This window comes from Budorcas taxicolor, chromosome 9 (assembly GCF_023091745.1).
Source record: "Budorcas taxicolor isolate Tak-1 chromosome 9, Takin1.1, whole genome shotgun sequence".
NCBI classification, from domain to species: domain Eukaryota; kingdom Metazoa; phylum Chordata; class Mammalia; order Artiodactyla; family Bovidae; genus Budorcas; species Budorcas taxicolor.
In genome coordinates this window covers 30332604-30347596 of record NC_068918.1, presented here as the reverse complement: position 1 = coordinate 30347596, position 14993 = coordinate 30332604, and the positions used below count along the sequence as shown (strand labels likewise).

The 14993-nt window shown below is 42.4% G+C and overlaps 1 protein-coding gene and 1 pseudogene across 4 annotated transcripts in view; both read right to left on the bottom strand.

The window, feature by feature from the left end:
• Positions 1-14993, bottom strand: part of FYN (FYN proto-oncogene, Src family tyrosine kinase) — a 214668-nt gene that overhangs the window by 90770 nt on the left and 108905 nt on the right. The gene's annotated exons all lie outside the window — the stretch shown is intronic.
• Positions 9078-9177, bottom strand: LOC128053615 (uncharacterized; annotated as a pseudogene).

Below are 14993 nucleotides of genomic sequence, written 5' to 3'. Positions count from 1 at the left end.
GAGGATGCATAGTCAGCCCTCTTTCTGTTTTGACAGGAATCAGAGAAATGTGGTTCTTTATGAATCTCAGTAATCTAACATCCAAAAGACCTTTCATAATCCTTGAGGAACAAGATAGAAAAATGTGGGCTGGCTATCAGGACAGCTAATGGCATTGATCAAGGAGTCCACGTCTACCTAGAAGATGACCTCAGGGATATAACACAGGGCCTGAGATCTTTAACAACCTTGCCAGCATCTTAGATGAAGATAGGGAAAATCTGCTTGACAAAATGCTCAGATGAAGTGAACTTTGGGAGGGATAGAAATGTTGCAGGTGATAAGCTCAAGCCACCTAGTGGATCCATCACTCTTCCCTAATAAATGTCTTTCATGCCCCTCTGACTCCCTGATGCCCATCTTTGCTCTAAAAGTCCCAGAGGCCAGGAATGTCCCAATCCATTTCTATATTTATAAATCTTGATTCTTTCTCAAGTGATAATTTAAATGCTTTTCTCAATAAAGCCTTAACTGATTAATAGGCCAGAACTGAGATGATAAAAATTAGTGAAGGAAAAAAATGTTGCATAGGGCAGGATGAGGGATATGGTTTAGCAGCAGCATGTGTGAAAAAGACTGAGGGGGTGGTGTGTGCTGAAAATAATTTCAATTTGAGTCAATTGTTTGATATGCCTGCTTAAAAGCCAGTGTGACCTAATGAGGCATTTAGTGAAAAATAGCATGAAATCTGGTAGCACTTAAGTTGAGGTTCCAAGAATATTTAGAAATGTGGGTGCTTTTGATATAAGTATGTTGGGTAATGTTGCTTCACAAACTTAGCTTGACTTAACCAAGGAGAGAGGTTTTGCTGGTTACCGTGGAGGTCTTCCCTTAGTGAGGCTGAGCTAAGGAGGTTAACAGACCACAATTAAGGGGTGCTAAACCACAGGAGGCTGCTGTTACCCATTCTGAGCTAGTCTGAACTTGGAGTATTTAAACTGCAATGATAATGAAATACTCGGTGCCACAAGAGACCAAGTGAAAAGGGCAACATTGTCCCAGTATTCCTTCTTAAATACATTGCTAAGAAAGGTTAAGATACTACCTGCACTGTCTGTCTGAAGGTGGGACTCTGAACAGTCCTGGGTCCCAAGGGGAGTGTGCTTTCTTGGTGGTTGGAGAGGATGCTGAGGGCAAGCGGGTGGAGTGCTCATGACTTACAGCCAACTTTTGCAAGCACAATAGGGTACTGTTCCCATGGGGAGGAGATTTTCTGACACCTTTTACTACCTTCCCTCAGTGTATAAACTGTGGACTTGGACTTCCAAACCAACACTTACTTTATGTCAGCAAATGAAGCGCAAGTTTCCCCCTGTTCTCCATTGCTGTTGCTTAGTCCCTCAGTCGTGTCTGACTCTTTCACGACCCTATGGACTATAGCCCACCAAGCTCCTCTGTCCATGGGGGTTCTCCAGGCAAGAATACTGGATTGGGTTGCCATTTCCTTCTCCCTTAGAAAGGGAGAAGAAGGGTTCTCCATTAAAAACACAGAAATCATGCTGGCTAATTTCTAAACAAAGTTGGATTTTTTTTTTAAACAGGAAATTTGCTCCTGTGTGTTATTCTCCTTCTTTACGCAGAGCGGCCTTCAGAAAAGGACCACAGGGGCTTTGATTCTAAGCGCACACTCTTGCATTAAGCACATGCCTGGAACAATACGCAAGGGCCATGGTCTCTCTTCACAATGGCCTCCCTTGAGAGAGAGAGAGGGAGAGAGAGAGAAATCATTACATACTGTGGTCAGTGGGTTTTGACCTCCATGTAAGATGTTTCCTTGAGGGGCTTCCTTAAAAATTATCCAATAAAATATCCCTTAAAAACACATGTACACATACACCCATGTATATATGTATGTGAAACCTGAAAATCTCTCAAGCCATGACTACATAGAATCCAGAACTTGTCCATAAAACAGTAACTAAGATATTGGATGGATGGGGAATTGTATGGGGAAAAACTAATAAAAAAATGAAAATCGCTTTGCTTAGAGAAGAAGACATTTTAAGCAGTCTTTAAAAACCTGATGCGTGGTTATAAGAAGGGATATTTTCTTATGACTCATTTTAATAATGAGAACTTCCCAAAGTTGGTAGAAGGTATGTTGACACTAGAGATTTCTAGAAGAATTTGGATAAAGATATTGGTTGAACTAGATGAACTTTGAGTCTCCTTCAAGCATAGCAGCTCTATGGTTTTACGATCCCCTTGAAATATCCCAGTGTTGAGGCTAAGAAAGTAATCAGAAGACGAATGCCTTGGGGGCAAGGCTTCTGAGAAGTTGGATTAACCTAGAAGCTTAAGGAAGGAATCTGTGTTCTGAGACAAAGAGGACAACGCCAGTGAAGAGTTCTTTAATACTCTTTCCGGGAAATGGATATAACCATGTACAGAGCAAATCATCAGAATCAAAAGGACAACGTTATAAACACAGTAAGAGATTTTTAACAATACCTCTCTTAGTGATTGATTAAGTATATAAAGATTTTGAACTATACAATTAAGAGGCATAATCTAACGGGTATATTTAGCACTCTATCTCCCCCAGTCCCATCAGAGAATATGCATTTTTAAAAAACATTTCATGGAAGTTTTCAAAAAAATTGATCACATACTAGACTGTGAACCAAATCTCAAAAAATTTTGTGAAACTAGTATCATACTAACAACATTCTCTGAACAAGAAAAATTTTAAAGTTAGATGCCAAAACAAGATGATTACTAAAAACTCTCATTTGTTTGAAGATTTAAAATGACACTGCTGATAATTCATGAATCAAAGAATAAACAACTATGGTAATTATAACATTCTTAGAACTGAGTGATGATGAAAATATTCTATAATAAAACTTGTCAGATTCTAATAAAGTTGTATTTAGAGGAAAATACCTAAATCTTATCCTAAAAAAGAAAAAAGATAGATAATTAATGAGTATCCAGCTCCAGAAGTAAGAAAGTCAGTAAGCGTAAATCCAAGGCAACTAGACAAAGGGAATAACAAAGGATAAAATTAATGAAGTCAGAAAATATAGATACATTAGGAAGGATTAACAAAGGAAAAAATGTTTCTTTGAAAAATTAATAAAATAGACGAATCACCATGGAATGAAATAGGAATGAAAGAGAGAATGTAAGTACAGGTTCAGCAGAGATTAAAAATAACAATATTCTATGAACAACTGCATGTCATTAAGCTTAAGAAATAAAAGATTTCAGAGAAATTCTTTGACTCATCATTTAAAAATCTATGCATCCCTCTGCCAAAGAAAACAAAGCCAAGAAACACTAGGTTCAGATGGTTTTACAGAAAAAAGAGGCGGGTTTCAAAGAGAGGAACCAGAGAAGCACTAGCACGCCCTGTGCATCTAAAGCAGACAAGGCCAGTAGGAAAAAGGGAGAATTACAGGCCAGTCCCAGAGATAAATACAAACAAAACAAGCCCGAAAACGGTTTAGCAAACTCAACCCACAGTCCATAAAGTATATCATGGCTACTGGATTTTTACCAATAATGCAAGGATGGTTTAACTTTAGAAAATTGACAACAGTGATTTCCCTGTTATCAGATTAAAAGAGAAAACCCCGATAATCTTATCAATAGACACAGACAAAGCACTGAATAAAATCCAACAATTACTTGTGACTTAAAAAAAATAGCAACTGTTAGCAAACCAGGATCAAAAGGGAACTTTCTTAACCTAATAAGAATTAGCCAAGTCCCAAGAGTAAGCATCATACTCAGTGGTGAAATGTTAGCAGCCTGCTCTTTAAGTCTGGAATAAACCAAGGATGTGTGTTTGCCCTCCTTCTTTTTAACACTGTGCTACAGGTCCCAACAAGAGTAGTAAGGGAGAAAAAAAAAAGATAAAGATTGCAAAGGAAAAATTTTAAATTATTTATGGATGTGACTGGTTACACAGAAAATCTAAGAGAATTACAGGTCAATTATTAGAACTGATTAAAGGCTTTAGCAAATTGCCAGGTATTTGTCAATATGAAAAATGCTATTCCTATGCACCAGCAACATACAAAGTAATGTTTTAAAAACAGAACACAGCTTATTTTTTCTTGACCTTCACCTCCTCCTCTTCAGCACTGGATGATTAAAAATAATTAAGAAAAACAAGTAACCTAATTATACTGCAAAACTCTAAGAGGCAGGGAATATGAGATCATGGAAGACATATAGGATTCCTCTCTATTCTAGGGTTCCCATAGAAAAATACCGCTGGAAAAAAGTGAGGCATTATAAGACGCGGTTACCTTGAACTGTGGTGAATCACACATATTACTGGAAAAGAAACACAAGCAGGAAGTTTCAGATCTCTGTAAATCAAACTCTGTCTCAGAGAAAAAATAAAGCTGGCAACTTCTCTTCTATGCAGCTTATAATAAAGTTAGCAGGAACCAGCCCTCCAAATGGTGTCCCATATCAGGAAGAAGAGTGGTGTCTTAAACACTGGTCAAGAGGTAGGTACAGAGAGGGGGTTAAAGTTCTTAAATGCTTGGCTCTTCATGTATGTGAAGATAATATTGAGGGTTACTTAAAAATTTTGTTGTTGCTGTAATTTCACTACAATCAAGCATGGGAGGACATTTAAATTCTAAGAACTACCTGATCCAACTGGGATCCCTAAACTCTTCCTCTATGTTCAGGTATGTCTATCAGCATGGGGCTTGGTTAGCTCATGTTTTTACAGTCTTAGAGAAGTATGCTACAGCACATGTAATTCTTGGGTTGATTAACTATTTTTGATGAAGTGACCCTAAAAGTAAGATAAAACTTCATAAGGAACATTCTACATTCATTTGCATTTGTCTGTTCAATTCACTTAATGAAAACAGGTTATCTGAAAATATTACATTATGATGCTGTTTTAAAAAATATGTAACAACCTAATTTGCTGGAAACAACCAAAATGAGCAAAAATAGGAGAATGGTTTCCTATTTGATTGATCACATAAATTATGGTACATTCCTACAATGGAATAGGATATATCACTGGAATCATATTGAAAAATACTGAACTAGAAAAATATTCATGGTCTATTGTCAAGTTAAAAAATAAGATAATTATTTTTTAAAATAAATTATTTTTTAGTAATTTCCAAATTTGTATAAGGAAGGGACATTAAACAACATATGAACAATGTGCATGACTCTCTCTGTGTGATGGAATAAAAGGTGACTTTTGTCCTTTGTAATTTACTTCCTAAGTCCTCTGTATCAGGGGTATGTATGAATGGATATTATTTTTAAAAATTTCATCATAATGAAGCTACATAGACTTCATAAAGGTCTAATACACAAGCTAAGTCCAGTTCCATGGCAGCTAAAATAGCCACTAAGAAGCGTGTCCTACTGACAGCCCCACTGGAGATGACGCCTGCTCTACCACTGGAGAGGCAGTATGTGGCCCAGGAGACTCTGGGAGGTTTTGATGGCCATCCCAAGGGGCCATTTCCTTCCCTTAGCTTCCTCTCACACCATCAGCAGGGGACAGTGTAGGAACCAGCCCAGCATCTGGGGCAGCAGGACACTAATGAGAATTCTGGGCATGAAGAAAATTCCACTTACTGCCTCTGCGTCACTCCCTTGCTCAGCAACTTTCCCATCCTGGCTTCCAAGCCTTCCACACCAGGGGCCCTGCCCCTCTTCCAGCATCTGATCCAACTTCCAGCCCACTGGTCCAACATGAGCTCCACCCGTGATGGTACACACCTCCACACAACTGCCCGTGCAGTTTCTGCATCTCCAAGAGCCAGGCCTTGGCCCATCTGCCCCCTTCAAGGAGCCTTCCTCAGCTCCTCAGGCTACACTGGTCTCCAAGTCTCTCCCTTCCGTGGCTTGTCCCCAGCATCCAGCAGGTGGGGTATTCACCTTGTTTCACTATTTCCTGTGCATGGCAGGCTCTCTTAAGGGATAGGGCCAACTCCTATATTTCTCTGATTCTCTCAATTCTTCCATCACCTTCTCCTAGTCCCTACTGCTGCTGCTAAGTCGCTTCAGTCGTGTCCGACTCTGTATGACCCCATAGACGGCAGCCCACCAGGCTCCCCCGTCCCTGGGATTCTCCAGGCAAGAACACTGGAGTGGGTTGCCATTTCCTTCTCCAATGCAGGAAAGTGAAAAGTGAAAGTGAAGTCGCTCAGTCATGTCCGACTCTTCGTGACCCCATGGACTGCAGCCCACCAGGCTCCCTACTAGAGAGATGCAATACGGTAGGTTCTTAAAACCAGGAGACAGGGTTGTTTTTTTTTAATTGGAGTCTAATTACTTTACAATATTGTATTGGTTTTGCCATACATCAACATGAATCCGCCACGGGTGTACACGTGTTCCCAATCCTGAACCCCCTTCCCACCTCCCTGGAGACAGACTTTTAAGGTGAAGTAGCTTCCCTAGCCTTTTTTCTGACAACAGCTGATGAGCAACGTCTTTCTTCCGGTTTGTTTCCTGGCCTCCTTCCCTCTTTCCCCCTTCTTGCTTGTCCCATATTACATTTTCCTTGCTCACTCTTCAGAGTCTGTATCTCTATGGTTTCCTTTAGCATCTTCAGCTCTCATTCAGCTGCACTAAGGGTGGCAATTCAGAATGCAGGTGATCCCGTTCTCTCGCCCTGGCAGCCAGGTATCCCGAGTCTGCTGTATCCTCCGTGTCCCATCCCACTGAGGACTGCTAACCTCACTCCCTCCTCCCTAGCTCTTCTTCTTGCTCTTCAGGACTTTGGTGGGTTGCATCATCCATTCACTCATTTATTCACTCACACACCCAACACCTAGTTACTCAATGCCCTCCGTGTGCTGGGCACTGTCACTTAAACTCATAGTTGCAGGTCTTCTTTCCTCAACTCAACTGGAAATCCCCTGATGGCAAGGGCTGTCTGCTACAGTTATTTAAAGGTCACCAGAGAATTTAGCGGTGCACTCATAAAGTGCTTGAAAAATATGTAACTGATTGACTGAAGCTAGAAAGAGAAAACAAAGCAAAAGACTTCAATTTTCATTCTACTCCCCTCCCCTTTGTGTATGACTAGCAAGATAGCATACAGACAAAGACCCACAAGATAGCATAGAGACCCACTCCAGCGGGGTGAGCATAGCCATCATTTCAATCTGTTTCTGCCCAGGCCAAATGAAATGGTGATGTATGTGAAAGCACTCTAAGCTGCAGAATATTTTACAAATATGAAGCATAGGCATCACCATCATGATCATGCATTATCCATACCTCGGTGTGGAAACTTTGATTTCAAACAATAAGCAACCAAGTCACCCCATCTTGCACGCGCCTACAACCAGCAGCAAAACACACAGCTTGGAAGAAAAGAGCTGACAGGCTGACAAAGCCCAAATGGAAAATAAAAATGAGCAAGAACAGCCACACACCAAAGAGAGCAAGCCCGTACTGCTTGGAGGAAGAAATCCTTTAATTGCCTCCACACTCCTGCTTGCTTCCATCTGCTTGCATTTAAGGAAGCCCAACTCCTGGGCCCCTCGCAGCTTCGGGGAAGAAAGGAAATGCGTCCCAAGTGCTTGGATGGCTGTAGCAGGCAGGAACCAGCAAGGACGGAAGGTCCACAAGCAAGTTTAGATTGCAAATTGGGCAACAGATTTAATGTCTGTTATGCACGACTGAGCAAACTCTCGTTCCCAGTTTAAGACCACATGAAATAATACTGGCAATCTTCCTCAGGAGGAAGGCAGTAGTGCAGGCAGGAACACTGCAGCGGTCTCCCCATCCCTAGCCTAGGAGCCCCCATTCCACTCCCCACCCCAAGTTTCACAGCCAGTAATGGTGGAAGCTGGGATTCACATCCAGGTCTAATTACAAACCTTGCTCTTCCTTGTAGCCTGTACTGTCTGGACACCTCAGGATGAAGGACACTGATGGAGTACTTAACGCAAGAGATAGTTACCTCTTGAGGGCTTTTAATTCTACTCAGAGTATAATCAAAAAAGAATGGTATGATGGTATGAACATCAGTGAGTCATATGGACCCCAAGATTCAATTGGAATTTTGGAAATCAGTGAGTTAGGCTGACTTGGTTCCCTGATGTGATCATAGTTTTGCAGTGTGTGAGGATTCTGGGTATGTAGCTTTTGTATAACTAAGTAGCTCCTTCATCCACAGCAGGCTAAAGCTAGAAGGGCAGAGCTCTCCCTGGGCTTGGAGCACCTGGCCTTGAGTGCTAAGGGGCAGGCTGGGTAATGCAAATGGCAGCCAAGCCTTGGCTGCTGGGACACACAGTGCCCCCTGGAGGAATGGGAGAGGGCTGTTGGCTGTACTCCCAGGGTCTCTGTACCTTCAGCAGTTCCCAGACAGCTCCCCAGCCAAAGCAGGGCCTGTACCACACGATGGAGTGGTGTAGGTAGCTGTGTTTGTGAAGTAGTGTAAAAAAGTTATGTTCTTCTGCACTAAGGAAGCGCTTCAACATGCAGGATGTATGTTACTATGTAAAATGTCACTTTGGGTAAATGACTGAATCCCACCTAAGTGACCAGAACTGGAGAACTGTCTATCATCATGTCCCTCTCACAGTTAAGGCATCTAGTTTTCTGAGTTCTCTAAGACCTCACCAGGGAATGTCGATAAGGTCATTTTCAGGTAATTTCTATCACTGGCTTGCTATTTTTAAGATTAAAATTCAAGGAAGTTTCCAATCTGTGTCTTTTGAACAGATATCCATAGAATGGGTATCTGAAACTAGCTTGTTTGTGTCCTGCTTGATGAGAAAGACAAAGTCTGCTTCTACTGAAATTCCCCACCACCACCAATATTTTATTGTGAAAAACTTCAAACACAAAGTTTAAATGATTTTACACTGAATGCCCAAACACCATCTAGCTTCTGATATTAACATTAAATGGTATTTGCTTTATTATACAGTTGTACATCTGTCCATATGTGAAACCTGGACCTACTTATTATTATTATTATTTTTACTTTACAATACTGTATTGGTTTTGCCATACATCAACATGAATCCGCCACGGGTGTACATGAGTTCCCAATCCTGAATCCCCCTCCCACCTCCCTAAAAAATCTGGAACGCTTCATGACTTTGTGCCATCCTTGCACAGGGGCCATGCTAATTTCCTCTGTATCATTCCAATTTTAGTATATGTGCTGTGCTGGACCTACTGATTTTGTACGGTCCTTATTCTTCTAAGGTGTAGCTTAGGGGGAGAAAGCAGACTTCTCAGATGCCTCTGGGAGTGAACCCTACTTGAGCACTTACTAGTTGAGGGCCTGGCAGGTGTGTGATTTCTGAGAGCTTCCATTTCCAAGGTTATAAAATGCGGGTAACAATGCCTGGGACTGCTGTGAGGAGTAAATGCAGAAAAGTGGGGGAAACACTTGCAAGGACATGTAACCAACTTTTAGTTCGCAGATTACACTTGTTTCCTTATCTAGGAAATAAAATTGAATTCGTCAGAAAGTAATAATAATCCAGGCACAGAAGAGCAAGAATAGCAGAATGTGGATGATCACTGGAGCTGGGTGATATGGGGTCCATTACGTGACACTGTCTACTTTCTGTAAATTTGAAGCTTTCCATCATAAAACAATAAAAAACAAACTAGTTCCTGGGTTTTGTCAAGAATTAAAAAAAGAATTCTATATTTGAAAAAAATTAGTAAGAAATCTCTGAGGAAGTAAGAAAGTAAGAAGCAATGACTCCGGGGTTTCCAGGGTAGGGTTAGGGAGGCCCCGTCCTCTCATTCCCACACTTACACTCTCATGGGGTGGGGGTGGGGAGGAGGAAGGATGGACTTGGCACTTTGTACACGCTCCCCAGGTGACTGGTTCACTACTGGGTGAGAACCTTTGTATCAGAAGAAACGTGTGAAACCACACTTTCCAGCATATTAACTGCAAGAATAAATACTTTGCATAATGCAAAGCTTGTGCCTCCAGCTAATTTACAAGCAGATGACAGCACGTGGAACCCCTGATTGAGCAGAGTAAAAACGGTTTGTAACCAAATCACCTCCCTCTGTAAGTCAGGGGTGGGTTAACGAAGGACCCAATTAGACTGCATTCTCTCACATCGCTTATCAACTGTCTAAACTTGTAGAGCTAAGGGATGCCTCAGTGGTTTTCAGACCTGAGAAATGTGGAGGAAAAAAATAGCCCGTGAACAATGTTTAACAGAGAAGTGAAAGGAAAAGCTTCACTTCTTTCCTTTAAGACAAAAGAGTCACCCTTCTGCTTCGGTCCCTTAATTCCTTCCCTTTCCTGCTGGGGCTTATTCTCTCTTGTTCTCCCTGGCTGGCTGTGGGCAACCAGGAGGGGGCTGTGATGGGACCGCTGCGTGAGGCAGTGCAGGTCTCCGGAGCGCTTGGTGAGGGCGGAAGTGGGCTCTTTGTGGGCGGGATGGCGGGGGAGCAGCGGTACTGGGCTGGCCAAGGCTAGAGACCCAGGGGAACAACACAGTGGCTGCCCCTCTGTGGTACTCCGCAATGAGGGTAGAGAAGAAGAAGGCTAGTAGCAGAGGGAAATTACACACACCCACACCGCCCCCCCCCCCCTACCCCCCACACTCCCTCAGAGGATCCAGCTGGACTTTTATACCCATATGTAACTAACTGAATCCTGTCCCTTCAAAATTCGCACGTTGAAACCCTAATCTCCAACATGTCTGGACTTGGAGATCAAGCTTATACAGAAGTTGTTGCTGTTCAGTTGCTCAGTTGTGTCCAACTCTTTGTGCCTCCATGTACTGCAGCACGCCAGGCTTCCCTGTCCTTCAGATCTCCCAGAGTTTGCTCAAACTCATGTCCCTTGAGTCGATGATGCCGTGCAACCATCTCATGCTCTGTCTCCCCTTTCTCTTCCTGCCTTCAATCTTTCCCAGCTTCAGGGTCTTTTCATTAAGGTTAAATGAGGTCATAAAGGTAAGGCCCTAGTCCCTGGAACTGGTGTCCTTATAAGAGGAAGACACATGAAGGATGCATGTGCACAGAGAAGAAGATGGCCATCTGCAGGCCTTGTGAAAAAGAAGAGAAGGCTCACCAGGGGAAAAACCTCTCTGAGCACCTGTGATGAGAAAGACAAGGTTGGACAAGGAGGTGAATTTTCCAGTCTGAGGGACCAGGAGGAAGTGGCATTTAAGATGAGCCTTGCATAGATGCAAAACTATTATTACATTTAGAATGGATACACTACAAGGTTCCACTGTACAGTACAAGGAACTATACTCAGTCTCCTGGGATAAATCATAATGGAAAGGAATATTTAAAAAAGAATATACATATGTGTATAACTGAGTTACTCTGCTGTACAGCAGAGATGGCACAACATTCAGTAAATCAACTATACCTCAATTTAAAAAAAAAAGAGATGAGCTTTGCAGCAGATTGGATTTAGATTTAAGAGGTGGGCAGAGGGCATTCCAAGAACAGAGTGAGTGCCTGAGACCCACTGAGGGCACAGAGATGGTTTGGTTTTGCTATAAGATGAAGAGATGTGGTAGAAAGGTGAGACAGACAGATGGTAAAAGGCCATGAATACCAGGCTAAAGTATTAAGGTCTTTATCAGAGGGTAAGGTGAGTCTTGAAGAGTTTTGAAACAAGAAAATGATCAAACTGCATGTTAACGAGGGGAAGTAAAGAGACCTGACAGACAGTAAGCATGTATTAGCGCCAGGCATTGTGTTAGCATCATGCTTCTTATCTGCTTTCATCTTTAACTGCCATTTCGGAAATGAGAAAGTGAGGTTCTCAGAGGTGGAGTGACTTGCCCAAGACTCTACAGCTGGTCAGCAGTGGAGCGATTGGATTTAATCACAAGCTGAGGCTATTTTAAACCTCATCCTGCCATTTTAAACCCCAGGCCCAGCTTCTGTGGCATGATCTACTTTCTTTCCAACCAGAATGGTTATTTAATGGAACAGGGCTGGGGGCATATTGTTTTTAGGCTTGGGAAACAGATAGACTAACAGCAAAAAATTCCAACACACAGGGCACCTCTAGAAATACTGCTTTCCGAGCAAAGAAGTATGTGAGCTGAATCTTCTCCTTCCTTTTTATACCAGGGGTAAAAGGTCACAGATTTCCCTGTTATGCTCTGCAGCATCAAAGTAATCAGTGGTGGTAACTGGGACATAAGCTGCAAAAGGGACTTTCTAGGTGGTGCTAGTGGTAAAGAACCCATCTGCCAATGCAGAAGGCATAAGAGATGCGGGTTCAATCCCTGGGTAGGGAAGATCCCCTGGAGAAGGGCCTGGCAACCCACTCCAGTATTCTTGCCTGGAGAATCCCACGGACAGAGGAGCCTGACCAAAGGGTTGCAAAAGAGTTGAACACGACTGAAGTGGCTTCATGCATGCACGTAAGCTGCAAAAATGTGCAGGGAGAACCGTTGCTCTGGGTAAGTAGGCTCCTCAGCACTGGCTGTATTTTTTTCAATGCAGTGTCAACAGCTACTCTCAAATACTTTCTGCCCCCCAAATCCTGAAAAAGCATTCAATATCTAGGTAAATACAATGCTGTTTTCTCTGTGTACACTAATGACAGACTTAGTAAGGAATGCCATGATCAATTGGCTTTGTGGCCCAGTTGCTCTTCCAAAACCTCAGATACATTTACAAATGAGAGAGAGTAAAAATTAGGTTAGAAAGAAGAGTGACTGTTCCCAAAATATAAAAATCAAATCGCACCATGACATGTACCAGCAGGAACTACTCACATATTCTTAATGTGCTCTCCTTTAAGAGCAATTCTTTTTTTTTTTTAGTCTTTTAGAAATAATACTTGGAGAAGTAACTTGGGTACTATTTTGAAAATTATATACTGGCATTATTACCCTCCCTAGGATACTACTGTGTCTTAACAGTTTGTCAGAGGAAAGGCTAAACTATTGGAAGCATCAATTCAACTCAGCACACCCACTGTGCCTACTATGTGTCAGCCATGTGACTTGGGCTGGGACAACACAGATCAGGATAAACAAATTGAATCACATCAAAGGCTGTTGAATCACCTTAAAAGACAAATGATGTCATAAAGACCTTGTTTTACTTTAGAACCAAAATTTGAGAGCCATCCCTTTGCAAAACAGTCAGAATATTCTTTACTCAAGCCTCTGGACTCATGCTCTCTGGCCCCTCTGTGAATCCTTCCCACACTGCCTACCGCCTTCCACCTTAAAAGCAATGGGGTAGGACTGAGAATGTGTGTATATGTTTGTGGGGGTCTCCTCTCTTTTTGCTCTGCAGACACACTCATTACACTTTACTCTGCGTTGTAATTGTTGGACATTTAGTTCAGTCGCTCAGTCGTGTCCAATTCTTTGCAACCCCGTGGACTGCAGCACGCCAGGCTTCCCTGTCCATCACCAACTCTGGGAGCTTGCTTAAACTCACGTCCATCAAGTTGGTGATGCCAGATATTGGATATTGATCTCATCCATAACACAAAATGCTTCAGGACATGTGCTGTGTCTGTTTCCCCAGGGCAGGAACAACACTGGGCACTGACCTTTAAATGCTGACTGAGTGGATGAATGATTGTTTCAACTGTGAGCTTTATCTTCAGACCCCAGAGCACATGACAGTCAAAATATTCTCCATGGTGGGTATCAAAAATTTCAATGTATGCATGTATTTTAGGATAGTAAGTTTGGCCACCTGATGTGAAGAGCCGACTCACTAGAAAAGACCCTAATGCCGGGAAAGATTGAGGGCAGGAGGAGAAGGGAGTGACAGAGGATGAGATGGTTGGATGGCATCATCAACTCAATGGACATGAATTTGAGCAAGCTCTGGGAGATAGTGAAGAACAGGGAAGCCTGGTGTGCTGCAGTCCATCGGCTTGCAAAGAGTCGGACCGCACTGAGTGACTGAACAACAAAGTTCAATGAGGTATGCTTTTCATAGAGTAAATTTCTCCCTTAATTTTCACAACAAATGCAGTTGAGGAAGAGCAGATGGTCCTTGTACACTTGCTTGGGTCATGTCCTCAGGAGCTCTGACAGCAGGGCCTGGACACCAGGATTTTTAACAGCTTCTCAGGTGGTTCTGATAAAAACCCCAGGTCAAGAATCCCTTCAGCAGATGATGGTCTGCCACTACAATCTACATTTCCTTTCTTTTCCTCACATCCAGGCCCGTCCATCACTCTCAGTCTACTATTAATATTGAAGATGAAACGAAAACATTTCTACTCTGCACCATACTTGGAAACAAAATCTAGGTGCTCAGCTTCTTGGCTAGGGTCAACTATAATCTCTGGTTATTTAGCAGAAATGTGGCTACTAAATGACATTCTGAAATGAACATGAGCTATCCACTCAAAGACATAAAAATACTTTCAAATCAGAGGGAATAAGGGGACTGTGATTTGGGAGTCAAAGTGAGCATCACTACAGGAGAGTAGTCAAATGAGAAGAAACAGCCCTTGCAACTTATTGTTCTGATTCTAAATGCAACCTTACACCTAAAGTGTTTTAAATGACAGATTTCAGGGGGTCTGTGAATAAGAGAAACGGACATCAGGCCAAAATCTAAAGAAGACAGCACGCAGGAGATCAGGGGAAATGCACTTATTTGGCTTTATGGGGCCATTCTTCAATTAGTAGGCAAGGCCACAGGATAACATATTATTTTCTCTATTCTTAACTGAGAATTTTGGAAGACGTGGAGGGCTGGCTTCTAATTAAGAACGGGACAATCTTTTTCCCGGAAAAAAAAGGGAAAATGTTAGTCGCTCCATCGTGTCCAGCTCTGTGCAACCCCATGGACTATAGCCTGCTAGGCTCCTCTGTCCATGGAATTCTCCAGGTAAGAAAAACTGGAGTGGATAGCCCTTCCCTTCTCCAGTGGATCTTCCTGACCCAGGGATCGAACCTGGATCTCCTGCACTATCATTTAGATTTTTACAAATCAGGATTTCTGTTTGCGGGAAGTCCATCATAACAAACTCCAGGAGCCCGTCACCATTCTTCTGACAT